Source organism: Notechis scutatus, chromosome Z (genome assembly GCF_049901735.1).
Source record: "Notechis scutatus isolate UNSWTSFEM ecotype Mainland chromosome Z, rNotScu1.2, whole genome shotgun sequence".
NCBI lineage: Eukaryota > Metazoa > Chordata > Lepidosauria > Squamata > Elapidae > Notechis > Notechis scutatus.
The window spans coordinates 26,553,893-26,575,789 of record NC_142025.1 but is presented as its reverse complement, the minus strand read 5'-3'; the positions used below and the strand labels follow the sequence as shown (position 1 = coordinate 26,575,789).

General features: G+C 41.5%; 1 protein-coding gene and 1 long non-coding RNA gene across 4 annotated transcripts in view; both read left to right on the top strand.

The window, feature by feature from the left end:
* Window positions 1-21,897, top strand: part of UBE2E1 (ubiquitin conjugating enzyme E2 E1) — a 71,337-nt gene that overhangs the window by 14,900 nt on the left and 34,540 nt on the right. The gene's annotated exons all lie outside the window — the stretch shown is intronic.
* On the top strand, window positions 12,664-15,005 carry LOC148128799 (uncharacterized). The gene is made up of 2 exons (XR_015745611.1): window positions 12,664-12,796; window positions 13,542-15,005. It is a non-coding gene; the product is annotated as an uncharacterized LOC148128799 (long non-coding RNA).

The window sequence follows — 21,897 nt, the reverse complement described above, 5'->3', positions numbered from 1 at the left end:
TTAGAGTAAAAGTTTGATATATTTTTTACTTATATCTGTACCAAAGAAAGTTGGAAGTTACACATTTTTGGTTTTCCTTATTTTCCTTTCTTACACTTTCACTTTTTTCCTTTCCTGAGCCTTTTCTTTTTTCAAATCTGTTTTTTATTTGTTTACCCTTAGCTTTGTATTTTTTTATGTATGAAGGATCAAAGACTCAGCCATTATAATTCTACATTCCTTATTTACAGAAAGCACATCAAAATTTAGAATGAAATCCACTGGGAGCCATCTCATAAAAGGCAGGCTCTAAGTCCCTCTAACCAAAAAGTATTTATCAATAGAAGAGAATATTTGTAGCTCAGGGTTGAACCGTGAGGTCCTTGGTGCTCTCTGAGCTTGATGGGGGGTTTTTTCCGCAAATCTTTCATTACCAAACTAGGTAACATCATCAGTACTAGAAGGGAGTGGAGTTTACTCTTATTTTCATATACTAGTGGCTTACCCTGTCAGTTGCTTCACAAAAAGTGTTTTGATTGGTGCTGGATCTCTACAGCCTCAGGCAGAGAAGGGCTATTCTGCAATCCCCCCTCAAATGTTCTTTAAAACACAAAATTTCCCAGCATTCCTTTAGGAACCTCCAATATGCAAACTGTGGTTACTCATCCTAAAATAAATCCTCTTTTCCTGGAGCTTCAAAATTTACTTTTTGCTGGCAAGGTGTGTAATTAAAAGTCAGTTTACATTTAGTCTACATCTGACTTTGCGGATATTTCCTCATAACCATAAAAAGTGTATTTTCTCTGCAGCTAATACCCCTTGCTAGATCGATGTCACAAAGCAAAACCCACATTTTGTAATTAACCACTGTGTCCTGTTTTGGCTGGCAGAATGCTGCAGGAGGCAGAGTGCTGTCACGCCCACCCTGGCTGTGCCAGCCTGGCCACGCCGCTCCCCTGGCCCTCCGAGGTCAAACACAACCCTGATGCAGCCCTCAATAAAATGGAGTTTGACACCCCAGGTCTATGTGAACTGATATTTTTTTTTTTTTTTGCAATTTGTTCTTTTTTTATATTCTTATAATTGATCTCCAGAGAGATATTACAGCTTTTCTATTTAACCTCTGATTGAATATATTGTTCAAAAGTCTGAACAAGTCCTATTGAAGTAAACTAATTATAACTGTTACAACTATTCTATTGCACTTTTCAACAAACGTATGTACTTTGAAACATTATCGATAAATATAAATAATGCTAAAATAGATTGGCTACTAATACCAGGTTATTTATATATATATATAGCTTGAAATGACAATTCATATACAAAGGACATTCCAAGTGTAAAAACTATGTAAAAACTCACCTTATAATTAATGTTGTACCTTGAAGACTGTAAAAAATCCTAACTACAACCCAGGAATATTTTAATTGTGTTCTGCTTTGCATGGACATTTCCTCATTTATCTTTCAGAAATCCAAGGATTTAGAGTGGTTTTCTATTCTTAATAAACTGAAATGAGAACTGCTTGATGAAACTAGTTAATAAGCTTCGTGGCTAAAAAAATTATGTTGGTGCCAAATAATAAACTATAAGAGATTCACCTTTCATTCATAATAAAGACAAGTATTTTCCAGTTGGCAGAAATAAAATCCTATCAATAGAATCATCATCTGACTACTGGAAAGTATTTGCCTATTGCTCAATGCACTTACTTTTAAAAATGCTATGAAAATAAACTTGGAACTTTGTTTTACTTGTTTGAACGTTATGTGAACTGCAGCTGTTTTATATCCAGATTATCATTATCCATTTAGCCCACTTTCTACCCTGATCTATTGTAGTTAGCTTTCATAGTCCTTCTAGCAGCTTGTTTTCCCATACTGTTCTCTATTCTCTTGGAGTGGCTGGAAGGACTTCCAAAAAACAGATTTTTAAAAAATTTATTGTTTATTTCTGAACTTAGATATCCACATTTTTTTCTCTTTTGGAAATTTATCATTAACACTGCATGCAATATAGAGGGGAAAAAATCCTCTGCTTGTCAGCATTGTTTTTCTTTTTAATCACTTAACCTGCATGGTCTTATGCTATCCTTTGGGCAGCATCACTTAAATCTTATGATACATGCTGCTGTTGATCTTACTAAATAGTCCTGTTATTTAAAAATCACTAGTGTATGGCTAGAAGTTCCTAAACTGTGGCTTAGCTTATTCCACTTTATTAGTTGTTGATGTTGACAAAATTAATCTGATCTGGGTTCTTCAAATGAAAAGTGAGCGTTCAAGGCTGTGAAACTGTTAGGTTTGATTATCTATAGATATGTTACTAATTAGATATGGTAAACTGTTTGTAGATTTGTTCATCCAGTGTGATTAAACAGAAAATGAAATATGATGTATTAAAGAAATTCCAATGTGATAATTGTTTTATAATTACTTTTATCAATTAGGATTTTTAATACCTGAGCTGGCAGCTCTGTACATTATGCTTTTTTTGTGCCATTTAAGAACACACCTTATTCTTTGTACTTAATAGTCAATTTGTCAATACTTTTTATCAGATTGACTAATAAAATTCAGTCTGCCTTCTTCAGTGTAATATATACTTTATATAAGGTTTGAACTCAAGATAAGTTGGTGATTTGTGCTTTCCTGAGAGGTGTCAGTTAATTGCTTGCTGCAAATGATGTTTTTTATATTTTAATTGATCTGCCTTGTCTGCTTAGTGGGTGTGGCTGGATCAGGTACCTGACTGAGTGGCATATCATATCCACCTCCATTGCTCCATTGATGGTCCATTAATTTGAATTTGTGACTTCTAGGGAGTCTCTGGCTCTCCTGCTATTGGTATGGTCTGTAATTTTCTAACTCCTAGTCAAATATGTAATTTATATTAACAGGATAGATGGATACAAATTATTTGAAATCTGGATTCTTCCTTTACAGGTATGTTCTTTAATTCTTTGATACAACTAAGAGCCAGTTTAGTCTGGTGATTAAGAGACTTAGTTAGAAACCAGGATACTGTAAATTCTAATCCCACTTTAGTCATGAAAGCCAGCTGGATAACCTTGGGCCAGTCATTCTCTTTTAGGTAAATTCACCTCACAGGGTGGTGGTTGTGGGGAAAATAGGAAGGAGGTGTGTTGGCTAAGTTCACCATTTTGAATTATTTGTAACCATAGTAAAGGCAGGAAATAAAAAATAAATAAAACTGGTATTTGCCATATGTATATAATTCTGTTAATTTTGTAGACAATGTTAGTTCTGTTCTCCGTCACACTGCTCTAGAGTCCAGCATTGGGTATAACTCCACCCTCTTATGACGTGAGCGGAGTCTGCCACTATAAAAAGTTCACCTCCGCTGAGAGCCCCAGCTTTTCGACTCAGCTCTTGGACATATGAGCTATTGTCTCTGGACTCTGAGTTAATTTTTATTTTTATTTAATTTGATTTGTCAATCGCTTACAAGATAACAGGTATAAGAATAAACATAGTTATGAATACATGAAATGGATACATATAATAAAAATTAAAAAAACAATAGGACAGGGACGATAGGCACGTTGTTGCGCTTATGCACGCCCCCTACAGACTTCTTAGGAAAGGGGTGAGGTCAATAGTAGACAGTCTAAGGTTAAAGTTTGTGGGGTTTGGGGAAGAAACCAGAGTCAGGTAGAGTGTTCCAGACATTGACCACTCTATTGCTGAAGTTGTACTCCCTGCAATCAAGTTTGGTGCAGTTAACCTTGAGTTTGTATCTATTGTGTGCTCTTGTATTGTTATGGTTGAAGCTGAAGTATTCCTTGACAGGTAGGACATTGCAATGTATGATTTCATATACTATACTTAGATGCCGAAGACGGCATAGTTTTAGTTTTTTTAGGTCTAACATTTCGAGTCTGGTGGCATAAGGTATTCTGCAATGAGTAGAGGAGTGGAGAACTCTTCTTGTGAAATATTTCTGGACTTTCTCAACTGTGTTAATATCAGATACGTAATGTGGGTTCCAGACTGATGAGCTGTATTTGAGTATTGGTCTAGCGAATGTTTTGTATGCTCTAGTTAGTAGTGTGATATTACCAGAGAAAATGCTATGTAGGATTAGGTTAACAACTCTTAATGCCTTTTGGGCTATGTAGTTACAGTGGGCTCTAGCACTTAGATCATTAGAGATGAGAATTCCAAGGTCCTTGACGGAGTTTGGATCATCAACAAGGTCTTGACTGTTCAGCTTGTATTTTATTTTCTGATATATTTTTTTGCCAATATGTAAGACAGAGCATTTATTTGTTGAAATTTGAAATGGCCATTTGTTTGACCATTCTGATACATAGTCAAGGTCTTTTTGAAGGGTAGCAGTATTAGCATTCCTCAAAACAAAAGCATCAGGAAAAAAAGGAAAAAAGACTCAACAACATCGAGAGCAGCTCCCGGCGCTCTGGTAGAGCTTCTAGTTGCCAGCTGCCTCAGCAAGGCACTGATACGCAGACAGTAAGTGAGATTGGTCAAAACGCTGTGGAGCCTCCCTCAGACTTGCTAGAGTTAACATCACACAGCCTCCTACGCAGCTTTCCCTGGGCCACACGGGTAGTAAAAACCTCCTGCTCTTGTTTTCGGCTGTGCAAGTCTCCCAGAGATTAATTAAGCCCTAAACTGCCAAAGTTTTACAATAGCTGCCCTCGTGGTCTCTCATTGATTAGGCCCGATCCTAAACAACCTCCCTTCTGCTGTTGCATCGATTGGAGGGGCAATCTTCCTACTGCGAAGACATTAATCCAACCATTATAAATTTCTAAACAAAGGCCACAGCACGAAGCCCCAGGGATTCAAACGTGCAACAAGGATCCTTGAAGGCCTCAAAGGCCCCTCACCTCATGGCTGGTGGCCATTTTAAGATCGAGTTCCTTCAGGTGCCATTTTTAGTGGGCCCCAAGGCAGTGATCCTCTCTGTCCTGGTCATCCAACTCAGAAAACACCATCAGGAGGAGCTGACCGGTGACTCCGGTGTTTCTTCCTTGAGCAATGGAAACAGATTGGGCCAGGACCATCAGGCATGCAGAGCATTCAGACCTCTCAAGCCCCCAAAAGGACTCTGAAAAGAAAACAACCATGAGTCCGTTCAGCCAATAGGGAGGCTGCAGCAAAGATCAGGGCCAAGCCCTAGCCCCCAAGAAGGCCTCCAAGTCTGAACTTAAGGCAGAAAAAAGAAGACATGAGGCTTTAGAGAAACAGTTCGCAAAAAAATCCTCAGCAATTACAAGAACAAGCTTTTTGGCACAGAGCAGATGGGAGTCCGGCTAGCCATCTATGGAACCGGTCATCTGAAAGGCAGGATGAGGCCCTTCCCCAGGACCTGAGTTTGTCAGGCCCTTCTTACAGACTACTTGGAATACAGCTACACCTAACCCTCAGCAGGCTTTACACCTAGGGGTTTACAGGTTTAGGGAGGAAGCTAACCTTATTCCTTCTGTGACTGGGTCCCAGATGATAGGTCCCCCCTGGGAGAACAGGCCCCAGGACATCCAGAAAGTAGTTTCTGTGGCAGTCAGATAGGACATCGCTGAAGGTCTCAAACACTTCCACCACCACCCGGGTGGAGTCTCGGGTATCCTTTCTGTCAGGGTAACTCTCCTCCATGGAGGGAGGTTCCCACTTCAGAACCCAAGTATGCCACTCATCATCATTATAACTGGGAGGGACAGGACAACAGGGGACCCTCATACCACTCTGAACAGGGTAGTTCCTCAGAGGAGGAAGAGGGGCAAATTAAAGACCCCTTTCTCTCCAATGAAGAGAAAACCAAACCAGAACAACTGTCCACAACCGCTGTCTTTAAACCCTCCTTGTTTCGGCCCTTACTACAGAAGGCTCTGGTTACAGCCCAGTTAAGCACAGAAGAGGTGGCCCCGGAACCAGGGAGATGCACTATTCTCCAAACCGGGGTTCTCCCATCTCCTTTGTTGTTCTTGGATGTAGTAAAGGATCAGTGTGAGAACCCCCTGTCAGGGCCTTGCCCTTCTTCCCAGGACAAGAGGTTCTTTAATGTAGATCCCTCCCTGGCTAACACATTAGCTCTCCCAGCAGTAGATTCCCTGGTGGTAGCCACCTTCGCTTCCTCAGGCACCCCTACGGAACCGGAGGATGTCTTACGACCGGAGGACAAAAAGTTGGAACAAACTCTGAAGCGCACACACCAGGCCACAGCTTGGGCCGTGAAAGCTTCCACTGCGGCCTCGTTTTTTACCAGGTCGGCCATTCGCTGGTTGCGTCAACTTCAGGACAGAGTTCCCAGTGCCGATGTTTGGTCCCACTAGGACCTCAACAAAATAATAGTGGCAGCCAAGTTCACCGCCAACGCCATTTTAAACTCAGCCAAATTCACCTCAAAGTCAGTGGCCTCTTCGATGTCTGCCAGGTGCCTGCTGTGGATCTTCAAATCATGATGCAGGTGTTGCAGGAACATGGTTTCTCCATCAACCTGATCAAGAGCCATCTTTCTCCAATGACCCGACTATTGCACCTCGGGGTCATCATCGACACAGTCAGCTGCAAAGTCTTCCTCTCACAAGACCGTCAGGACAGCATCAACGAGTTGATCAACAGAATTCAACTAAGTCACACAGTTCCATGATGGCAGTCCCAGGCCATTACAAAGGTTCATCCCTTTATGGTGAGAGACAGAATTGTAGTGACCACAGACTTCATGGCTGGGGAGCGCATGCCCAGGGCTGGATGGCCCAAGCGCAGTGGCCATCTTCAGACAGGTCTTTTCCCATCAACCTCCTGGAGCTCAGGGCTATTTTTCTCACCCTGGGAAGTTTTTGGAAACTAGTGTCAAGCTCCTATGTGCTAGTCATGACAGACAATATAGCAGCCAAGGCTCGTGTCAACAGGCAAGGGGAGAGCAGATCCAGGGCTTTGATGCGGGAGGCAGAACGTCTGGGGTGATGGGCAGAAAGGAACCTCCTGTCTCTCAGGGTGGACCATATTTCGGGGGTTGACAACTCCCAGGCAGACTGGTTGAGTCGGACTCAAGTCGACCACTCAGAATGGAGACTCCATCCTCCCCGTTCATAGAATTGTCCCACATTTTTGGAACTCCAGAGGTGGTCTTCGCCACTTCCCAGAACGCACAGGTAAACAGGTCTTTCTCCAGGTTCCCAACCCAGGGAGCAGAGGGGACCAATGCACTTCGGAGCCAATGGCCCCTAGTCTCCTCTACGCCTTTCCCCTCTTCTAATCATCCCGGCAGTCATCTGGAAGATGTTGGAGGAAAAGGCGGAGCTGATTCTGCTGGCCCCACATTGGCCCAGGAGATCCTGGTTTGCGGACCTGGTGAACCTGTCTGTTCAGAGGCCTTGAAAAATCCCGGCCTCATGGATCTCTCAGTCAGGGGTCCCTTCTGTATTTGGAACTCCAATGGTTCCAGCTGACTGCTTGGCGGTTGAGGGAGGCCAACCTTTCAGATAATGTAATTAACACAATACAGGCTTCTCGTAAAAAGTCTACAACCCGACTTTACAATGCCACCTGAGGAAATTCAGTGACTGGTGCTCGGAGAGAGCCCAGAACCCCTCTTCAGCATCTGTTCTGGAGGTCCTTCAGTTTCTCCAGGACGGGCTGGACAAGGGCCTCACTCCTAACATCCTCCGCAGGCAGGTGGCGGCCTTAGCTTCGGTAATTTCATGGGACAGGTACACATCCCACTCCCACCACCCTTCAATCCGCAGATTTCTGAGGGGACCCTCAAATCTGCAACTGCGACCACCCATTGTGCATAGGTTGCCTAAGGTTCTCCAAGCTCTTTCGGGCCCTCCTTTTGAGCCCTTACGAATGGTGGGTCTCCGTATTTTAACTCTGAAGGTATCCTTCTTGGTGGCTATTACGTCAGCCAGGAGGGTATCTGAATTAGCTGCCCTTTCGATAAGGCCAGATTTGTGTATGTTTCATGACAACCGGGTGGTTTTGCATCTGGACCCCTCATTTGTACCGAAAATTAACTCTTGGTTTCACATGGCTCAAGACACTGTACTCCCTGACTTTTGTCCCAAACCCCAACATGTATTGGAACATCAGTGGCACACATTGGATGTGAAAAGGGCATTCAGGATTTATATCAAGCGGACTGCACCTTTTTGCAAAACTGAGTCAATGTTTGTGTCTTTTCAACCTGTCTCCTTGGGGTCTAAGGCCTCATCTCCCATGTTAAGTAGGTGGATCAGAGCATGCATTTCTACTTCATATGAAACGCTTGGCTTGCCAGCTCTTAAGAAACTGCACACTCTACCCGGAGCGCGGCAACTTCAGCAGCTTGGGCCACACAGGCTCCAATTGAGGAAATTTGTAGAGTCACTACATGGACCTCACCTTCCTCGTTCATCCGACATTACCGGTTGGACTCCTTTGCATCTGCACAGGCAGCATTTGGTCAAAGGGTACTCCAGCAGGTTGTTTCTGGGTTGGATTAAGAGGATTCCCTCCCTTGGACATGCAGGCTTTGATATGTCCCAATGCTGGACTCTAGAGCAGCGTGACGGAGAAGGGGCGTTGGTAGACTTACCAGTGAACGCCCTTTCTAGACACGCTGCGATAGAGTCCAGTCCCACCCTGTGGCCGTCTGGTCTAGTACTCTCGGGTAGGGGGGCGGTTGTACGCTCATACTGTTGGTTTATATTCCAGAGACAATCCTAGTCCGTCAAGACACTTCACCAGAAAACCTGGGGCTCTCAGTGGAGGTGAACTTTTTATAGTGGCAGATTCAGCTCATGTCATAAGAGGGCGGAGTCATACCCAATGCTGGACTCTATTGCAGCGTGTCTAGAAAGGGCATTCACTGGTAAGTCTACCAACGCCCCTTTTGGGAAGTGTGCCATCTTTTGGTTTGCACAGAATTCTTTATAGTGTTTTATAGGTTTAGGGGTCATTGTGATGCCTAGTTTTGAAATGTCTGCTGGCATGTGATTAGGTCCTTTTTATATGTTATTGTAATGGTAAACCTAAGTTTGGAGACTACTGTAACTTTGTTTGGTGATAGGATACCAAGAAATTGGAGACTTTGCTCTCTCAATCTTTATGGAGAACTTGATCTCTAGACATGTGGAATTAATAATTTGAAAACATATTCAATTTGATTTTCTTTTAGGATAATGCATGTGTCATCTTGTTCTATTAAATAAGCATGACAAATTAATTTTGTAGTGTCCAAGAAAGTATCTGTAATGTTAAAGAGTTTGAAATCCTTGATCTTGATCTTACTAAAGCTCTTTTATGGATACTAGCATGAGGAATGTAATGACTTGAGTTTCAGTGAATGTGTATAACAAATGGTGATATGCTCAGATTCACTTCATTCCTTTCCTGATAAGATTTATTCACTTTACTTCAAATTGACACAAATGCTAAGTATGCTGAGTTGGTTCATGGTTTTTATTTTTATTTTTTGGTACTCATGTTTGTAAAACTAATGAAGAGGTAGTGTGTTTTCTCATGTTTTTAAAGTAAGAATGAATCAGGAAATGTGTGATCTCAAAGTCTCACTCCCTGGAGAATTCAGGGCTAAACTAAACATTTGTTTCCCTTTAGCTTTACTCAGTCTGGTGTCTTAATGCATTTTTAGTGTTCAGAAAAATTGTTCACGTTCTCTATTACTGCCAGCTTATATGGAAGCTGTAAGTTTGAAGCAGAGTAAGTTTGCAATTTGAGATTTGTTTTTTTATGTAAAGCAATCAGCCCCACCATCTTGTACTATGTTTCTGGATTTTTTTTCCTCTCCCCATCCCGTTTATATGAAAGTGAGTCATTCAGTAACTAGGTTTAATAAGTCAAAAAAATTCTCTAATTGAGAGATTTACTATGACAAAATTAATGTTTCTTATCTGTATTTAAAAAAAAAAAAATGCAAGGGGAGAATAGCCTACTATCCACATTTAAGTAGCACAGGGAATTCCTTTGTGGTCGCCAAAATAAATCTTAACAGGACCTAACCTTTTTATAACTTCTAGGCCTGGTTATATGTGTGTTTCTGTGCTATATGTATGTCTAAGAGACATATCTGATTCAAGGTGGATAAAAACAGATGATTTTTTAAAAAACATTTTAAAAATCAGTTTTTTTAATTTAAATCAGATTTTTTTATTTTTATCAAATTTATTTTAATAAAATGCATTTGGAGTAAAAATCTATCTAAAGATAGTTTTCTATTTAAGATACATTAATAATTTAGTTTATTCAGTATGAAATGGAGCTTAATTATATAGCATGAGGATGATATATATTCTGCAATATTGGGATTATTGGTAAGTCAACAGGTCAGAGGAGGAGTTGCTGCGGGACACAGATGACAGCTGTTCTTTAAAAATTATGATTGAAATCGAGGTGATTTCAATCAACTCTTTTTACTAGTGATTTAATCATGATTTAAATTGACTTGATTTAAATCAAATCCACCCATATTTTATTACTGGATATCTGCAAGACTTCACTTTAAAGTTATCATTCGACTAACCTTTTTTTGGCCATCTCTTAATTCACATACTTTGTCGATAATATAGCTATGATGTATTTATTTTCAGATTGATTTGGTTTACATGTTATGTTTATGATTAGAGTACTATCAATGCTCAAGGTAAGCAAACATTTGCCATGGCATTGGCATGGAAAAAATGCATCTCCATCTATTTCTGTTTGCTGACTCTGCTACCTATTAGCTGGCATCTCTATTTATTAGTAAAGTGATGCAGAAATGACTAGGGCCCTATCATGAAACATGAACAATTTTAAATTCCCATTTAGACAGGATAAGTTTTTAACTGTGGCAAAGATGGAGAAATTATTTCTCCAGTGATTAAAAAGATTATGTTTATTGTTTTTTTTAATGCACTTTCATTTCCATGCATTTTCTCTCTCTCTCTCTCTCTCTCTCTCTCTCTCTGTAATATTCTGAAGTTATGTGCCAGTAGTTTCACCACTCTGGGAATCAATTGTACTTTCTTGGACACTTTTTTTTAAAGTTTCAGTATTCCCCTTTGGTCATATAGAAAAAGAAATATCTCTAAATACATTTTGCCCCATTTACGATCTTTCTTGCCACAATTGTTAAATGAATCACTGCAATTGTTAAGTTAGTAACATAGTTGTTAAGTGAACCTGGCTTTCCCATTGATTTTATTTGTCAGAAAATCACAAAAAGGCAATCACATAACTCAAGGACATGGCACCTATCATAAATATAAGTCAATTGCCAAGTGTCTGAATTCTGATTTCGTGACTATGGGGATGCTGCAATGGTCGTAAGTATGAAAAATGGTCACACATCACTTTTGTCAGTGCTATTACAATTTCAAACAGTCACTAAATGAACTATTGTAAATTGAAGATTCCTAGTATGCTGTGTAATTATTGTCCTTGACCATTTCTGTGATGCAACTATAAGGCAGTTTTTAGCAATTCCCTGACCCAAAATTTTTGCAAAAGCTCCAGGGGGAATGATGCATGCAGCACAAGTACAACTAAGTCTGGAAACCTAGTCAAACTTTAACTATTTAATAAATTTAATAATCCTCTCTAATTTTAGTAACTATCAAATTCCAAACAAATACATGAAGTAAAAGTGAATGAATGGAGAATAAGAGAAAGACAATGAAAGCTGTGTTTAAATAGAGTTGAAGTGATCCTCAAAAAGAAGTGGAGACATTTAAAAAATAAAAAGCAGTGTATGAAACAATGCATGAATGATGACAGCAGGGATGATTTGCAAGTATAATATGGGAATACAGTATAGTAAATGGTGTTGGAGTCAACTATTTTAGCTGTGTTTCCTTTTAAAAAAACATTTATTTCTTTGGTTTGTTACTTCTACTCCTTTTCTAGGCATATCCTCCCCAAAAATAGAGTGTCTAGGTCCCAGTGATCACATATATACATATGTGTCTCCAATAGAACTCTTCTCTTCTATTTCTCAATTTTCTTATCTTTTATAATAGGTCTGCTGTAAAAAAAAATCTATTAAGTAGGAAAGGAAAAGTAGCTATACGATGATTTCTTTTATTCATAGTGCTAGGAATACTCAGGGAAAGTATTAAGTGCCAACATTATTGCACAATATTATTACAGTTATTGATAGAATAACTGAGAACCAACACAGTATATGTTTTTTTAGTAATGAAGGGCAAGAAAGAGAAGAATAGCTATTTAATTTCTATAGCTTATTCCACAGAATGCAAGTAGAAATAGTGTCAGATCTTTCTCCCTAACCCTTTCCCTTATAGTTTTCAGCACGTCCAGGTTACATTGCTGTTCTGAACACTGTTCTTGTGAGGATTCAGTAAGAATGTATACACTTAAAAGGACAGCATATTGACCATATTGGATGGGACTAATAAGATTTGCAATCTAATATTTTTTTAAATATGCCAATTTGTATATCAGTGCTTCAGGAAATTTAAATAATCTATTTCATTTGAAATACTATATTATGAATGTGCTGATTTATCAAATTCAAGATATTGTGTTCATTTGTATATCAGACTTCTAACTTTTAGTCAATTTTTCTAATTTGTTAATGAAAGCTAGTCTTCAGAGTTAAATACTTTTTTTGTATTTTATGTGTGTTCTCTTGTGTTTCAGGTTATTATGCGTTTTCAGTGCTTTCTTAAAGTCATTCCAAACTTTCCTTGGAAATATATTATTTTTGCAGCTTTCTCAAATGTAATAACATTTGATAACAATAATAATAATAACAACAGATACCAACAGATATCAGGCAGATAGACTATAATTATCATCTTCAAGACGTCATATGGAAAGGGCATCAGGTTAGGGAGGCTAATTTATAAAATTCCACATGTTCCTTTCTATATTGTTCATAGCCAGGAAGTGTCCATGCAAACTGTGTGCAAGAATTGGAATCTAATATTTTTAAATATGCCAATTTGTGTATCAGAAATGGTGAGCAAGATCCTAAAAATTAAGAACAAATTAGTGGAGTTTAGGGAAACAGGAAGCATGTCAATTCACTAAAATACACTACGTATGTGGGGAGCCACTATGTTCTCCTGAAAGGAATATGATGAAAACAGGTACTTTTTAGTGTGAGCAGCAGCTACATCTTGAGGTTACATTACATTTCAAATTATTGCATTGCAAATAACAGTATGAAATTAATTGCCCAGAGCACACAAATATACAGGCTGAAGTAATAATTATTTTTAAGAAATACTATTGTTGCAGTTCACTTAATGTTACGGTATTTTCACAGTTTTAAAATGTACAAAAACCAATTCTGAGATAGAGTATATCTATTTCAATTGTGGGAAATGTTAAGAGCATCAGAGAGAAACTTTAAAAGAGCAAAGATAGAAACAGCAAAGATTGTGCACCGTCTTTCCAGTTCTCTTTAGTTCTTTATAGTATCAGGGTCATACTTCATTGTGTAACTAGATGTAAAAAATGGAACAATTAAAACAGTGACCAAAGCATTTGATTTCTATAAGAGGCCAAGAGTTTGCAGCTATCTGATAGTAAATATGCTATAAAATAACATCTGTTTTCCCTCCTCAGACAGAAAAAGAAAATAGCTCCATCTTTTCCAATATATTTGACTAGAGTGGAAAAAAAGAAGAAAGAGAAAATGCTTTCACAATTAATTGCAAGACGAATATTGACTCTGAACTCCGACATTGGCTAATCCTCAGTCAGGTGTTCCTAATCACATATATATTGTTTTAAAATAGTTTCTTTTATAAATGCTGAAAGGAATTTATAAAGTTCCTTAACAAGTTAACATTATTTTAATATTTAACAGAAGTTTCTACTGCCCTGAAAGAGTTATTTTAAAATATTACCCATGCTACAGAATGGTTTCTTGCCAATCTTCTTAGTCAGTTCTCGCATAAAGAGCCTCTGTGGCACAATGGTTAGAGTGCAGAACTGCAGGCTACTTCTGCCAACTATCAGCTGCCTGCAATTTGGCAGTTCAAATCCCACCAGACTCAAGGTTGACTCAGCCTTCCATCCTTTCAAGGTGGGTAAAATGAGGATCCAGATTGTTGGGGGCAATATGCTGATTCTGTAAACCGCTTAGAGAGGGCTGTAAAGCACTATAAAGTGGTATATAAGTCTAATTGCTATTGCTATAAGGCAATTAAATTCCATGTATAATTATTTGAAAGCTCTTAATTGAATTTAGTGGATCATTGCTTACCGCCATCATCACTATTCTATTTTTAATACTCAAATATTGAATTCAAACTGAAGAATATCAGATCAAGTTAATGCAAAATAAACATGTTCATGCATTTTATTGAGTAGCATTGTATATAGCTTATTGTGGCACCTTTTCTGAGTAGCCTGAAAATTCTATGCCTCTCCATATGCTGGCCTTCTGCTAACATTAGTTAATTGTATTAATTTATTAGTGGTATTTATTAGTGGTATATTTCATAAATATATTGTGTCGAGCTATATGAAACATTTTTGTCACACATTTTTCATATTTTAAATATGAAAGAGGAAGAGGTTTAAATATAGACGTATACTTACTGGATTGGGAGTAGTGCATTAGATTTGGACTAAATTTAACTAACGCTGAAATCAATAGGATAAATTAGAAAAGAAAACACCTCTTCAGTTTTTTTTGTCAGTGTAATCTGTATTGGTCGTCATCACTAACTGATTAAAATGCAGTTACACAAATTGTTGGGCAAGTTTATCATATCACTTCTTTTGACCAAAAGATGTATAGCAGTGCACTTTCATCTTTTCTGCTGCTAGAAATTAAAATGTTTGTGATATACTTATCTTATTCAGCAAATGAAGAGATTACTTTTTTCCCCAAAGGCTGATTATTTTTAAATATTACCAAGTTTATATGTCACATAATGGAATCATGCATCAGTTTTACATAAATGCTAATTGATTAATATGGTAATAAATCACTGAGCATTACTGTGAAATCCAATGTCTGTAAAAACATTGTATCCAGCTGACCTTATATAATTGGAATTAAAAGCCAAACTAGATAGACATATTTGGATTATCTATTTTAATATTTTAACATTTTAGTTAAAAGTAGCTGAGGAATTTGTAATTTAGAGTGGATTAAGTTTTACAGCACACTGATTGTTGGAAGAGAATTTAGGACCTACAGAAAACATAACTACTTGAGAGAACCCATGTTTGAACAAAATGTAACCTTTTGCATATTTGCCTAACAAATTACTTTTTCTAGTAATTATGATAAATAATGAGGATACTTAATAATATATGCATTTGCTTATTAATTGCTCAAGAACAGCTGGACTCTTTTCTAAATTGTAACAATATTTCATGTCCAAATTAATGAAAATGTTTCCAAATTAATGGAAACGTTTCTCTATTTTGTGGATTGCTATTTTATTTGCTAGCTTTTGCCTGCTTCTCTCACTTTCTTTTTCACACTGGGATTTTTTTGTTTGTTTACCCGTTCTTCCCTCAGATGGCTCCGGCTATTATGGGAGCATGACCCCAATTCCAACACTAGAGCACACCAAGACATTGCAAAGCTTATAGCAGCCGCCAAATTCTCAGCTGACGCAACCTTTCATGCAGTTAAGTTTTCAGCCAGAGCCATCACTTCACATGTCACAGCGCGACGCTTGCTATGATTAAAGAATTGGCAAGCGGATATTAAACATAAATGCAAGCTCGCTTCATCTCCTCTAGCGGGAGACAGACTGGCCCTTCCCTGATCCGCTACTCATTGAGACTCGAAACAAAAAGAAAATTTTACCCTCCCTTTTTTGGAAGTCAGACCCTAGAAACCCTCAGTCCTTTCGGAGGGGATCCTTTCGGCCCTTTTATCAGGGACTGTTCTCAACCAGATACCAGAGACCCCCACCTTTCCGACCAGGGCAACAGCCAGAGAGATCAGACTTTGGGGATAGAAACAGAAGGGGTGGCCAACCCAAGAAATCTCCTGAGGAGTAGGAAATAGATTTTTCCGGCATCCAAGATAACCCCATGGACCCGGCTCCAATTTGCGGCCGCCTTAAATTATTCACGGACCAATGGGACTCCTCAACGTCTGATTCCTGGGTCAGAGACATGATCAGATTCGGCCTCACGCTGGAGTTTCAATCCGCTACCCCAGACTTCTTTATGTCATGCCCTCTTTCCAGAGGTCTGGTCAAACGAAATCTTATGGAAACAGCTATTCAGCACCTACTGGACATACGAGCCATCCAACCAGTAGCTACCGACCAATGAGGGCGAGGTTTCTATTCACATCTTTTCATTGTTCCCAAAAGTTCAGGGGGGTAGAGAGCAATCTTGGATTTGAAACGCCTTAATCAATTTTTAGTATATCGCAAATTTAAAATGCACACCCTACAATCTATCTTACTTGGTATCAGTATCCTTACATCTATAGATCTGATGGAGGCATACTTACATATTCCAATTCGGCCTTCCCACTATAAATTTTTAAGATTCTGTTATAATAATCTCCATTTTGAATATATGGCTCTTCCCTTCGGACCAGCCTCTGCCCCCAGGACCTTCACAAAGGTTCTCGCAGCCCTCGCTGCTCATCTCCGGGATGTCCCCATGCGACTGCAGTGTTACCTCGATGATATCTTAATTTTGTCATCTTCTGTTCATCAATCAGTCATAGATACTCAGACCACATTACACTCCCTACAACTACACGGGTTCTCAATCAATTGGGAAAAGAGTCATTTAACACCTTCAACTCGATTAATCCATCTGGGGGCAGTCATAGATACAGTGGAAGGCAAAGGTTTCCTGTCACCAGATAGACAAAACAGCATTCATCAATTAGTTAAGGAGGTCAGGGTTCATAGGAAGGTGTCCCTAGCTGATCTATCAAAATTGTTAGGCAAGATGATCTCATGTATATCTATTATTCCTTGGGCCCGGCTCCACACTAGATCCCTCTAGTGGTTCCTGCTCCCGTACCAGCGATCCAGCCAAAGCAACTCCAAATACAAGGTCAAAGTTCCATCAAAGGCCCTCACCTCTCCTCTGGTGGACCAGACCAGCCATAAACAAAGGTTGCCTATTCAAAGAGCCCCACAGACTGACCATCACCACTGATGCCAGCCTGATTGGATGGGGAGCTCACTTTCAATTGCTCACAGCCCAAGGCCACTGGTCCTCCATAGAACGATCGTGCAGCATAAACTGGCTGGAGCTTCGAGCAGTACACCTGGCTTTCCGCAGCTTTCTTCCACAGGTACGCAACCAACACATATTAATATTGACTGACAATGTAACCGCCAAAGCTCACATAAACAAATGGGGGAACTCAGTTGAAACACCTCATGCAAGAAGTGGAGTGTTTGTGTCGCTGGGCAGAGAGCAACCTGATTTCCATCAGAGCAGAACACATTTCAGGACTGTCGAATATACAGGCAGATTGGCTAAGCAGGGCCACGATAGATCCAACGGAGTGGTGCCTCAATCCGACCCTCTTTCAAGAGGCGGTCAAGACATTTGGGCAGCCAGTAGACCTGTTCGCTTCCCCCCTCAATGCTCAGTTCCCGAGATTTCTTTCCAGATACCCCTTACAAGGAGTGGAGAATTTCAATGTGCTCCATTGCCGTTGGCCCCTGGGGCTTCTGTACGCATTCCCACCACTTCCACTGATCCCCAAGGTCATCCAGAAGCTGCTCGACGAGAGGGCGGAACTGCTTCTGATAGCTCCCTACTGGCCCAGACAGTCGTGGTTTGCAGACTTCCGCAGTCTATCTGTATCACTACCATGGAGAATTCCGCCAGACAGGGTCTTGTTAACCCAAGGACCCCTTCAACATCCGGACCCTCAATGGTTGCAGCTGACCGTCTGGAGGTTGAGTGGAGTTGTCTGAAGAGCGAAAAGTTTTCCAACAGTTATCGCCACCACCCAAGCTGCCAGATGCCCCTCAGCAACTCGCATCTACAATGCCACGTGGTCCAGTTTCTGCAAATGGTGTACCAAGTCTCAAATTGATCCCATTTCTCCATCTGTGGCTCAGATCCTAGAGTTCTTACAAGAGGGGCTTGACGGGATTATCACCTAATACGTTGAAAAGACAAGTGGCGGCCTTGGCGTCAGTTGTCACTTATGAAGATCTCCTGTCTCTTTCCCATCATCCACGCATACAGTGTTTCCTTTGAGGAGCCACAAACTTATGCCCACCTACGGTTCACCGTTATCCCACTTGGGACCTTAACAAGGTCCTTCTTGCACTCACTGTGCCCTTTCGAGCCTTTGCAATTGTCAAGTCTCCAATTTCTGACGTATAAAGTAGTTTTTCTTGTAGCGATCACTTCCGCTCGTTGTATTTCAGAACTGGCAGCCTTGTCGATCAGACAAGATCTTTGCATCTTCCATTCCGACAGGGTCGTCCTTTGTCCCGATCCTACGTTCATACCCAAAGTTAATTCAGCCTTTCACAGGGCACAAGAACTCCCTAATTGTTGTCCCAGGCCATCCCAAGGGCTGGAACGACAATGGCATCGGCTGGACGTGAGGTGAGCGTTACGAATATATATTCACCGCACAGCCTCTTTTAGGAACACGGAGGCTTTATTTGTGTCTTTTCAGCCCAACAATCAGGGATGCAAGGTCTCACCCTCCACAATAGGCCGTTGGCTACGGGCCGCAATAGCAAAAATGTATCAGACTCAAGCACTTCAGGTGGCCAGGGGCATAACAACTCATTCAACAAGGAGCACCGCAACATCGGCAGCATGGGCCACGCAGGCACCAGTAACTGAAATTTGTCGAGCCACAACTTGGGCCTCTCCATCGCCTTTCATTAGGCATTATAAAATAGATGTGTTTGCATCAGCCGAGGCCTCCTTTGGCAGAAGGGTTCTGCAATGGGTCCACAGGGACCAGGAAGGGATCCCAAGACAGACGGAGTCCCTCCCGTAGGACAGGCCAAGCTTTGGTATGTCCCACTACTGGATGCTCTGAGCAGCTCGTGAGAGAAAGGGCGTTGGTACTTACCTGACATGCCCGTTCTCCTTGAGCTGTGAAGAGCATCCAGCCCCACCCTCTTCCATCTGGTGGGATCCTGTTTCGGCCAACGAATTTTTACAGTATTAAGGGCAAGGGTGTTTCTCTCATCTTCGCCAAAACTGGGGAACGCTGGGGAGGAGTCCCGTGGAGGAGGAGGAGCATTCCGCAAATTAAGCCCAGCCTAGATAAGCAGAGACTGAAGCACCTCCCACTACTGGATGCTCTTCGCAGCTCAAGGAGAACGGGCGTGTCAGGTAAGCACCAACGCCCTTTTCCAGCTTCCAGAGGGCCCCCAGAGCCCGGGGAGGCTGTTTTCACCCTCCCAGAGCCCTGGGGGAAGCCTATGGGCCCCTGGGAGAGTGAAAACAATCTCCTCCGCGCTCTAGAGGCCTACCGGAAGTTCTGGTAGGCCACTCCCATCATGGCCATGTCCACCCAGCATCCAGGCAGTTGCTGGGAGTTTTGAATCCCACCCCTGCTTCAACTCCCAGAATTTTCTCATAAACTTTCAGGAATTCTGGGACTGCAAGTCTACAAGTCATAAAAGGGCCATCATTCCCCATCCTGGATTACATAGAACTTCAACATTACTTTGGGACTAGTTTAGCTATCCTTGTGCCTCTCCTGAAATAAGGACTTGATCTAGAAATGGAATTTTTGCAACAAACAATTTGTTTGTTGCAAATCAAACTGTTTGGTTTGGTGGCGGCAGTGCCTCAGAAAGTCCATTCAGAGAGTGGTAAGGACACCCGAGAAAATTATAGGAAGCTCACTTCCTATTATTCACGATACTGCTTATAAGCGCTATATGTTTAGAGCTCAAAGAATTGTTAAAGACTCCACATACCCTCTTCATGGTCTGTTTCTGTTGCTCCCCTCTGGGAGGAAGTTTCAAAATACTTCTAGCAGGACTGACAGATTCTGTAACAGCTTTGTTCCCTATGCCATCTGTCTGGTAAACTCACAAGTTCTCCATCATGCTGATTCGAGAGTCCAGCATTGGGTATGACTCCACCCTCTTATGACGTAGAGCTGAGTCTGCCACTATAAAAAGCCAGCCTTTGCTGAGAGCCCCAGCTTTTTGACTCAGCTCTTGGACATAAGAGCTATTGTATCTGGACTCTGAGTTTTTTAGCATTCCACAAATTCATAGAAGGCAAGGAAGGAAACTAAAGAGACTCCACAACATCGAGCAGCTCCTGGGGCTCCAGTAGAGCTCCACTCATGAGGAGAGCATGCTCTGACTGTCAGTTACCTCAGTTTTGGCACTGACACACTGACATTAAGTGCAATCAAACATAACGCCATGAAAACTCTCTCGTACTTGCTAGGACCTAGTTATCCATCGCAGCCTCCTCTGTGGCGATTAGCTTGTAAAGAGCAGATCGGACCGGGAAGACAAATTTTGTGGTTATCTGCACACGTGGTCCCTCAGCGAAATTAGGCCAATCCCAACTCATACCCTACAGGTGCCAGATTGATAGGAGAGACAATCTTCCTACGCCGAAGGCACTAAATTGCTAACCAAAGGTTTCAGCGCGAGGCCCCAGGAGATTCAGACATAGTTGCTGGGGAAGATCATAGGCCTCAAAGGCCCCTCACCTTGTGGCTGGCAGCCATTTTAGGATCTAGATCTTTCGGGTGCCATTTTGAATGATCCTCTCTATCCTGGCCATCCAGCTTGGAAGACACCCTGTGGAGGAGCTGACAGCACCTCTGGTGTTCTTTCTTGAGCAATGGAAAGCGATTGGGCCAAGCCAGGACCATCAGGCATGCAGAATATTCAGGGCCCTGAAGCCTCCAAAAGGACTCTGAAGAGAAAATGACCACGAGTCTGCTCAGCCAACAGAGAGGTAGCAGCAAAGATCAGGGCTAAAGTCCTTGCCCCCAAGAAGGCCTCCAAGTCAGAACTTAGAGCAGAAAAGAGGAGACATGCAGCCTTAGAGAAACAGTTTGCAAAGAATTTTTAACAATTACAAGAACAAGGGTTCCCACAGTCAGAACAATCAATGGCATATACCGAACAAGCCTCAGTAACGGGGAGGTCAGATGTGAGCCCTCCTAGCCATCTACGGGCCTGGTCACCTGAAAAGCAGGATGAGACCATTCCCCAGGACCTGAGTTTGTCAGGACCTTCATCCAGATCACCTACTTGGAACACAGCTAGACCCAACCCTCAGAATATCTTGTCCCTAGGGGTATAGAGGCATAGAGAAGAGGCAAACTTTACCCTTTCTGTGGCTGAGCCACAGATCATGGGTCCTCCCCTGGAGAACAGGCCCCAGGACATCCAGGCTGTGGTCTCTGTGGCAGTCAGACAGGGCATTGCTGAGGGTCTCCAGCACCTCTACCCTCCAGGGGGTGCCTCGGGTATCCTATCTTCCTTCTGTCAGGGTAACCCTCCTCTAGGGAAGGAGGTTCCCATTTCAGAACCCAGGTATTCCTCCCATCATGCTAACTGGGAGGGACAGGACAATAGAAGATCCTCGTACCAATCAGAACAGGATAGCTCCTCAGAGGAAGAAAAGGGGGAAATTAAAGATCCCTTCCTCTCCGACGAAGAAGAGGCTAGACCAGAGCAGCCATCCACCATGGCTGTCTTCAAGCCCTCCTTGTTTCAATCTTTACTACAAAAGGCTCTAGTTACGGCCCAGTTAAGCCCAGAAGAGGTGGTGCCAGAACCACAGGCGGGCCCCTCAGCCCAAGGAGACACATTATTCTCCAAACCGATGGTCTGAAATGAGGTTCTCCCATTACCATTGTTGTTCTTGGATTTAGTGAGGGATCATTGTGATATCCCCCTGTCAGGGCCTCACCCCTCATCCCAGGACAAGAAATTCTTTAATGTGGGACTCTCCCTGGCCAACACATTAGCTCTTCCAGCTGTAGATTCCCCGTTGGTAACCACCT